The sequence below is a fragment of the Primulina huaijiensis genome, chromosome 16 (assembly GCF_012295235.1).
Source record: "Primulina huaijiensis isolate GDHJ02 chromosome 16, ASM1229523v2, whole genome shotgun sequence".
Classification (NCBI taxonomy): domain Eukaryota; kingdom Viridiplantae; phylum Streptophyta; class Magnoliopsida; order Lamiales; family Gesneriaceae; genus Primulina; species Primulina huaijiensis.
In genome coordinates, this window is record NC_133321.1 from 10,447,400 (window position 1) to 10,455,575 (window position 8,176).

The following is an 8,176-nucleotide window of genomic DNA, read 5'->3' on the forward strand; positions in this document are numbered from 1 at the left end:
GGCTTGGGTTGAGCCTTTATTTTTACTAAATAAGGACGAATCCGCCTTTTTGATCTCCCACTCCTAAAACTAGTTGAAAAGAGCAATCCCTCGTGATTCAAAAAGTCGCTAATAAGACTTCTAGTCAACAAACGATTCAAGTCTTATTAGCGACTTTTTGAATCACGAGGGATTGCTCTTTTCAACTAGTTTTAGGAGTGGGAGATCAAAAAGGCGGATTCGTCCTTATTTAGTAAAAATAAAGGCTCAACCCAAGCCTTACAGGGGAAGGATCAAAGAGGTAGTTCAAGTTCAACTCTACGGGTCAAGTCAGCATCAAAGAAAGCGGATTGAAAGAACTGTTATTCTTATTACNGTGCAAAAACAATAATTTCAAATATTATTAAAATAAAGATTGTTTATACATAGAGTTTCATTGTGAACACTCGGCCAACACTTGGCTCGACGTGCACCTACTCTAACACCCCCTCACTGTCTGAGTTGAAATGAGAAGCTTTTTCCCTCGCTTCGAGCTGTAATAAGAATAACAGTTCTTTCAATCCGCTTTCTTTGATGCTGACTTGACCCGTAGAGTTGAACTTGAACTACCTCTTTGATCCTTCCCATGTAAGGCTTGGGTTGAGCCTTTATTTTTACTAAATAAGGACGAATCCTCCTTTTTGATCTCCCACTCCTAAAACTAGTTGAAAAGAGCAATCCCTCGTGATTCAAAAAGTCGCTAATAAGACTTCTAGTCAACAAACGATTCAAGTCTTATTAGCGACTTTTTGAATCACGAGGGATTGCTCTTTTCAACTAGTTTTAGGAGTGGGAGATCAAAAAGGCGGATTCGTCCTTATTTAGTAAAAATAAAGGCTCAACCCAAGCCTTACAGGGGAAGGATCAAAGAGGTAGTTCAAGTTCAACTCTACGGGTCAAGTCAGCATCAAAGAAAGCGGATTGAAAGAACTGTTATTCTTATTACAGCTCGAAGCGAGGGAAAAAGCTTCTCATTTCAACTCAGACAGTGAGGGGGTGTTAGAGTAGGTGCACGTCGAGCCAAGTGTTGGCCGAGTGTTCACAATGAAACTCTATGTATAAACAATCTTTATTTTAATAATATTTGAAATTATTGTTTTTGCACATCTTTATCTGTATACCCATGCTAGTTGCATAGATAAAGTCCTTGAATATACAAATAGTAGAAAGGATATGAGATGCTCATATGATAAGTATCATGAAACTCATATTTGGAATACTGTATTGTAGGACCGAGTGCTTAGCGCTTTACCAAAAGCTATAGCTGGTGGTAATGGTATAACTCAAATCTTTTAAAGCGCACACCAACTCAAGCACCACGGTTCGATCGCTCTATCAAACATGGACAATTATTGCACTCAACAATCTCCCTCCCAATAATTGCACTCCTTGCAATCAATGGGAATCGAACCCGTGACCTTGGTTCTAATGCCAATTGTAGGACCGAGTGCTTACCGCATTACCAAAAGCTATAGCTGGTGGTAATGGTGCAACTCAAATCTTTTAAACCGCACAGCAACTCAAGCACAATGGTTAAATCGCTCTATCAAGCAGGGACAATTATTGCACCCAACAATCTCCCTCCCAATAATTGCTCTCCTTGCAATCAATGGGAATCGCACCCGTGACCTTGGTTCTAATGCCAATTGAAGGACCGAGTGCTTACCGCATTAACAAAAGCTAAAGGTGGTGGTAATGGTGCAACTCAAATCTTGTAAACCGCACAGCAACTCAAGCACAATGGGTAAATCGCTCTATCAAGCAGGGACAATTATTGCACCCAACAATCACCCTCCCAATAATTGCACTCCTTGCAATCAATGGGAATCGAACCCGTGACCTTGGTTCTAATGCCACTTGTAGGACCGAGTGCTTACCGCATTAACAAAAGCTAAAGGTGGTGGTAATGGTGCAACTCAAATCTTCTAAACCGCACAGCAACTCAAGCACCACGGTTCAATCGCTCTATCAAGCAGGGACAATTATTGCACCAAACATGTATATTCTAAACAGTACCTAGTCGATTCAGCCGCCGCTAAGCAGGATATAGGCCGCTCGAGTTCGAGGCTAGTATCTGCGATGTGAGTATCATGTTACATTGGTAGGGGACATTGTGATGTCCGAGCATGCAGATAGGTGCTCCTGATCGAGTGCACTGAACAACCCTCCATATGAGACTTTCCAAGTGGTTCTCACTTATCGAGTGGAAACATCCTAGTTTAAGGTTGTACACCATTAGTCCTTATTACCCGGGACAACATTGAGACTCTATGTGCTAACATTGCACTTTGACTTGTTTACTGACTCTCATGGGGTCATCAGGTGGCAAGGTTAAGTGTTTTGTCGAAACATATAGGAGTCGATGCATTGTAGTCGGAGATTCACCGCTTACCTTCGGGTATGGATATCCTATGTGTACGTAGTATGAAAAATCTTATCAGAGTTTGATGGTAATTATGAAAGGGGTTTCATAGATTAAACCATCGATGTAACTACGACATGACACATAGTATCGATTCATTGACAACTCTCAATATACCAATGGTTGTCGAATCGATCGGGATATATGAGTTGAAGAGACCGTACTGTACGCTAACCATAATTGAATGGTTCTTGCAGGCACTATCATTTGATACTGATGAAACTTAAAATTAATAATTTATTATATGTTAAAACTTATATTTTAAAATTTAAGTTTCATTAAAATTATGAAATTATGTTATTTTAGTATTGTTTGTTTATATTTAAATGTCTTACTAATTATGTTTTATTTTCAGGTTTTCTACGTTTTGGTAAAATAATGATAACTCAAGCTAGAAAATTTAGATGGAGATGATTCAAACATGTTTGGTATTCTTGAGAAATTATCTACAACTTTGCAGAAGACATGATTTCCTAAAAAATTGGTTAAAATGATCAAATTGTGAAAATATCAAAAGGAGGACAAATTTACTATCACCATGACCAGCATATAGTAAAAAAATCATAACTATTTCAATATTTAACCAAATGAGGTGAACCAAGTGGCCAAATTCATCTACAGATAATTTCTCACATGTTTACTGTTTTGAAAAGAGTCAAATTCGGTGATTAATGTCGTGGAACAAAGCATTGAAAGATAGGACATAGAATTGAAGTTGGAGGAGACAAAGACTATTATTACAACTACGTGACATTAATAAAATTTTTTACCCTTTCTCACATTTGGCCTATAAATAGAGGCCTTGTGCTGGCTTGAGAATCATTCTATCTCATTGTAAAATATAGTGTGAGTGTGTATAAAAGTTCTAAGTTACAATATATTTTTCATTTTCTCAATTTTGAGTGATGTTTTTAGTGTTGATCAAAAGTACGCTTATGGAAAGCTAAATCTATTATGTCAAGGTGAAGAAGATGAATTCTTGGTGAAGTAAGATTGTATATATTTTGTATATTCTTTCTTTATTTCTTTTCATTTTGCTAATTTCATTTTATTGTAGGTAAAAAAATGAATTATTTGTTGTTATCAATTTACATCAAATTTATGATACCATTGAAGTGGTTATCTTGATTTGTTGTTTAATTTTGATACAATAAATATTTCATCAATTATTATTGTTATATTATACATATATATATATATTTATATAATTATATCATATATTTAATTTTGAAGATAGCATGGCTCTGCCGGTTGTTCTAAATGAAATATTATGATTTAATACTAATATCTAACAATCTAACATTTATTTTATCGCAACTAACTTTTACTTTCCGCATCTAACATTTATTTTATCGCAACTAACTTTTACTTTTCCGCAACTAATTTATTAAATCATATATTTCATTTAGGCAATAGCGTGGCTCTGCCGGTTGTTCTAAATTAAATTTAATGATTTAATTTAACATTTATTTTATGCAGTTATATATTTTTATAGTTATATATATAATCATAGGTACCATATATAAAATATCGGTGAATTCAGTATTTTCTATAGTGGGAACTATATTATATTAGGTGTGTGTTTAAATATTTAATTTTCTTGGAACCATTATTTATGGTGGTTTCCTTTGTTTTACTTTTATCAATATTGCATAAACCAAGAATAAATCCTCGAGCCTTGACAAAATTTATAATTTGTAAACTTCGTTCTTGAGTTCTGACGTTCTTGTTATCAAGGAGTTGATAAGTAAGAATGGAGCAATTGGGGTATGCTCAAATAAGGACATGTTTAGTCCAAATCACATAAAGACGTGAACCCACGGCTAGTTGTATCAATGAACCATTGAGAGCCACACAAGTACTAGCTTTGTAGATCCCGTTGAGAAGTAAAATAGTTCAATGTGTTGAACGGCTTATAAAGGAGTTTATAAGCGTAAGGAAAAATAGAAGTATGACTTCTATGAGGGAAATGTAACTTTTAATTTGTGGAAGTGTTCCTAAATTAAAAGTTGGCCAAACAAGTAATGTATTTGAAAATTGTGATTTTCATAAATATTATTATGGACTAAATTAAATTAATTCAAAGTGTTGAATTAATTAAACACTAGTGGACCTAGTAGAGTCCAAATAATTAAATTAATTCAAGTGTTGGATTAATTAAATTACATTGGGCCTTATAGAGCCCAATTAGAAATAATTATTAAATTAGTGGGCTTGAGTAAAATAAAGTAAATGTTAAATGGTCTCAAATGTGTTTGAGACATTTAAATAAAAGTCCATGGGCTTCATAATTGTTACATGCCCAAATAAAAATAATGTGCACGGGGAGGTAAAGAGTTGGGAGACCACTTTTTCAATATTCTAGGCTTGGCATGCTAAAAAGGGTTTTAACTTTTTACACAACCAAGACAACTCATTCTCCCCTACACAATACACATGATGGCCGAAATTTTAGAGAATTCTCTCCTTCATTTTTCTCTCACCTTGTTCTTCAATTGTTGAGGAAACAATATTCTTCTCCTTGAAAAATCCTCTTATTTTTCTATTGCAAAATAAGAAGGGTTCTAGCTAGTTGGTGGTGGGCTTAATATTTGAGCAAGGTGTGCTCAAATGGAAGCTTGAAGATTTGTCATCCTTTCAAGAGCCAAGTTGTTTACAACTTGGTTGGAGCCATTACATCAATCTTTGAGATTGATAGGTACATTTCTAACCACATTATGAATGTCATTTTTGTGTTTTTGTATTTGCTACACATCGTACTTAGGGTGCTAAAATTTTTTCCTTGTAAAACAATTTTTGAAACTTCCGTTGCGCATTCGGGCACCTTAATCGATCCTCGTTCAAGTGGTATCAAGAGCTATGGATACTATTTTGTGTAGCTTATACATGATATTATATTGAGGTCGATTTCTAACCGCATGAGTTGAAGTTTTGCAACAAAAATCAAGGCAATGTGAGGGGTTTTTCGGGCAGCATGTTGCTGCCCATTTCGGGCAGCAAGGGCAGCCCGAGGGGCTGCCCAAATCCCCCCTATGATTTTAATAAAAAAAAATTTTTTTAGTAAGTTGGCCGGAATCCGGCGACGGCGATGACGACTAAGGTTTCCAAAAGTGTTTTGGATTATCAAAGTGTCATGGGCCTTGAAGTTGTTGGGCCATTGGATGGCTAACATATTTGTGAAATTTAAATGGGCCAAAATGTTTTGGGTGAAAAATGATTTTGTGGGCCCTTAAGTTTAAATTTACAAAAATTGCAAATATTTTCTCATTAAATAAATAATTGAAGTTCGACTTTAATTATTTATAGTAAATTGTGATTTACGAGTGTGGGGACCCGGATGCTAATCATGTTCTTAATCATCATTGGGACTATTTAATCAATTATAAAACAAGGTCTTTTTTTTTTAAATGCGGAACGTAGTGAAATAAAACGTATATACATCTCAGTATAAAAGTACAAGTCCTGTATCACATACATTTATTCAACTAAGGTTTAACAGCTAATATCAAGTGTCCAACCCTATCTCTAGTCCAAGTCCGGAGCCTCCACTCTAATCACGATCTCTCTTCATCTCCTCAACCCTGAACCTGTCCCACCTGTTGTCATGCACACATACAAACACGACAACAGCCAGATAATTCCGGTGAGAATATAATCCCAGTATAAATCAACGAAACATGCAATCATATAAACAAATATAAAGCATGTAACAGATAACAGCAATATGTATCAGAATCTGAAACATAATCAATATCAGACTGTCGACAATGCTCGTAACTTTACAATTCAGACTAGACTAAAATATAGTCTAGGAATCCCGGTTTCCAGAAGTTGGCATTCCATATCGATCACCAGTAATAGAAGAAATTCTTATTCTATCCACATCGATATGGTATCGATCACCAGTAATAGAAGAAGCTCTGATTCTATCCACATCGATATAGCATCGATAACCAATAATAGAAGAAACTCCGATTCTATCCACATCGATATGATATCGATCATCAGTAATAGAAGAAGCTACAATTCTATCCACATCGATAGCCAATCATCCGGTGACAGACTTTGGAACTTTCGCCAATACACTATCTTGTGACATCGTGCAATGTGTCCGTGGCGATCCCGCCACTATCAGGCACTTCTGTCACAAGATTACTCGTCTAATACCTGCTATCTATAATCAAGAGAACAAGTACATCACTCAAATCCATGCAAATATCAATGCAATAAAGTAAAGTATGTGATTTAGGGAAACTCAAGTCTAAACCGACTCAATTCGATCTCCCAATACCACATTGACTTATACCTTCCGTTTGTAGTCTCGGTCTGAAGCAATATCAGTTCTGAACTCAAGACTGTCTCTGTAAATCTGAAACGATATATCGAGAATCATAATATCAATATCCCATTCTCAATTCAACACTGAATCTGATTATTCTTGGTTTAATTCAAAATCCACGGCATAACGGTAAAATCTCAATATCCCCATCACTACAACATTACCAGATAACAGTTACAATCCATAACCAATATACAATACAATCTATAATTCAAATCTGTCCGGTATAAATCAATATACCCTGAAAATTCATAACAATTCCATAATACGTCCGTTTCTCAATCTGACTTCGATTCTACGATGTCTAACATGCCAAGAACATCATAAATGAATCCTATCCAATTCTGACAATAGCATAATGTCAAAACATATCAAAACGTAGCAAAACTTACGTTCAGTTGTGGTCTACGTCGATAGGAACACAGTACCGATTGCATGTCCAAGCAACGTGACACATTCGTAGCTTTCTCGTTTCCTTTCTTCAGTTTTCTGAAGGAGAAAGAAACTTATACATATCAATTGCATGTCCAAGCAACGTGGCACATTCTTCTTGAATTTCAGTCGGCGCTCGGGCGGTTGCAATGTACCGCTCGGGCGCCAGATGTTCTGTCCCACCTCTTGGCTTATAATACCGCTCGGGCGCCACAGGTTCTGGCCGAAAATCACATAATTCATATGTTTTAACCAATTTGGTCTCGGAGTGGTCCAACTACACTCACATCAATTCATGATCAATAAATCATATCAGATTACGATAATCAATTTCTCGGGCATTACATTTCTCCCCCCTAAGATATGATTTCGTCCTCGAAATCACTGGCAATTAATCATATCAATAAGAAGGGATGTAATAGAAATTTACATCAGTGCAACAATGTTGGGACTTCCTGTTTCATGTCTAATTCAATCTCCCAAGTGGCTTCTTCAATGCCATGCCGAGTCCATTGACCTTTCACAAGCGGAATTGTCTTTGTTCTAAGCTGTTTTTCTTTACGATCGATAATCCGAATCAGTTTCTCGACATAACTCAATGTCTCATCCAGCTCGGTCTCATCTGGCTGAATAATATGAGAATCATCGGGGAGATACTTCCGCAGCATAGATATATGGAAGACAGTATGTATTCCTGATAATGAAGGCGGTAATGCAAGTCGATAGGCACGATCTCCTATCGTTTCGAGAATCTCATATGGACCAACGTATCGTGGAGACAATTTCCCTTTCTTGCCAAATCGGACAACACCCATGAAAGTAGAAATCTTCAAGAATACCCTGTCTCCTGCCTCAAATACCAACGGTCGTCGTCGAACATTGGCATAGTTGGCCTGTCGGTCCTGAGCTGCCTTCATTTTCTTCTGAATTAGTTTTACTTTTTCAGTCATATCTCCGATCATATT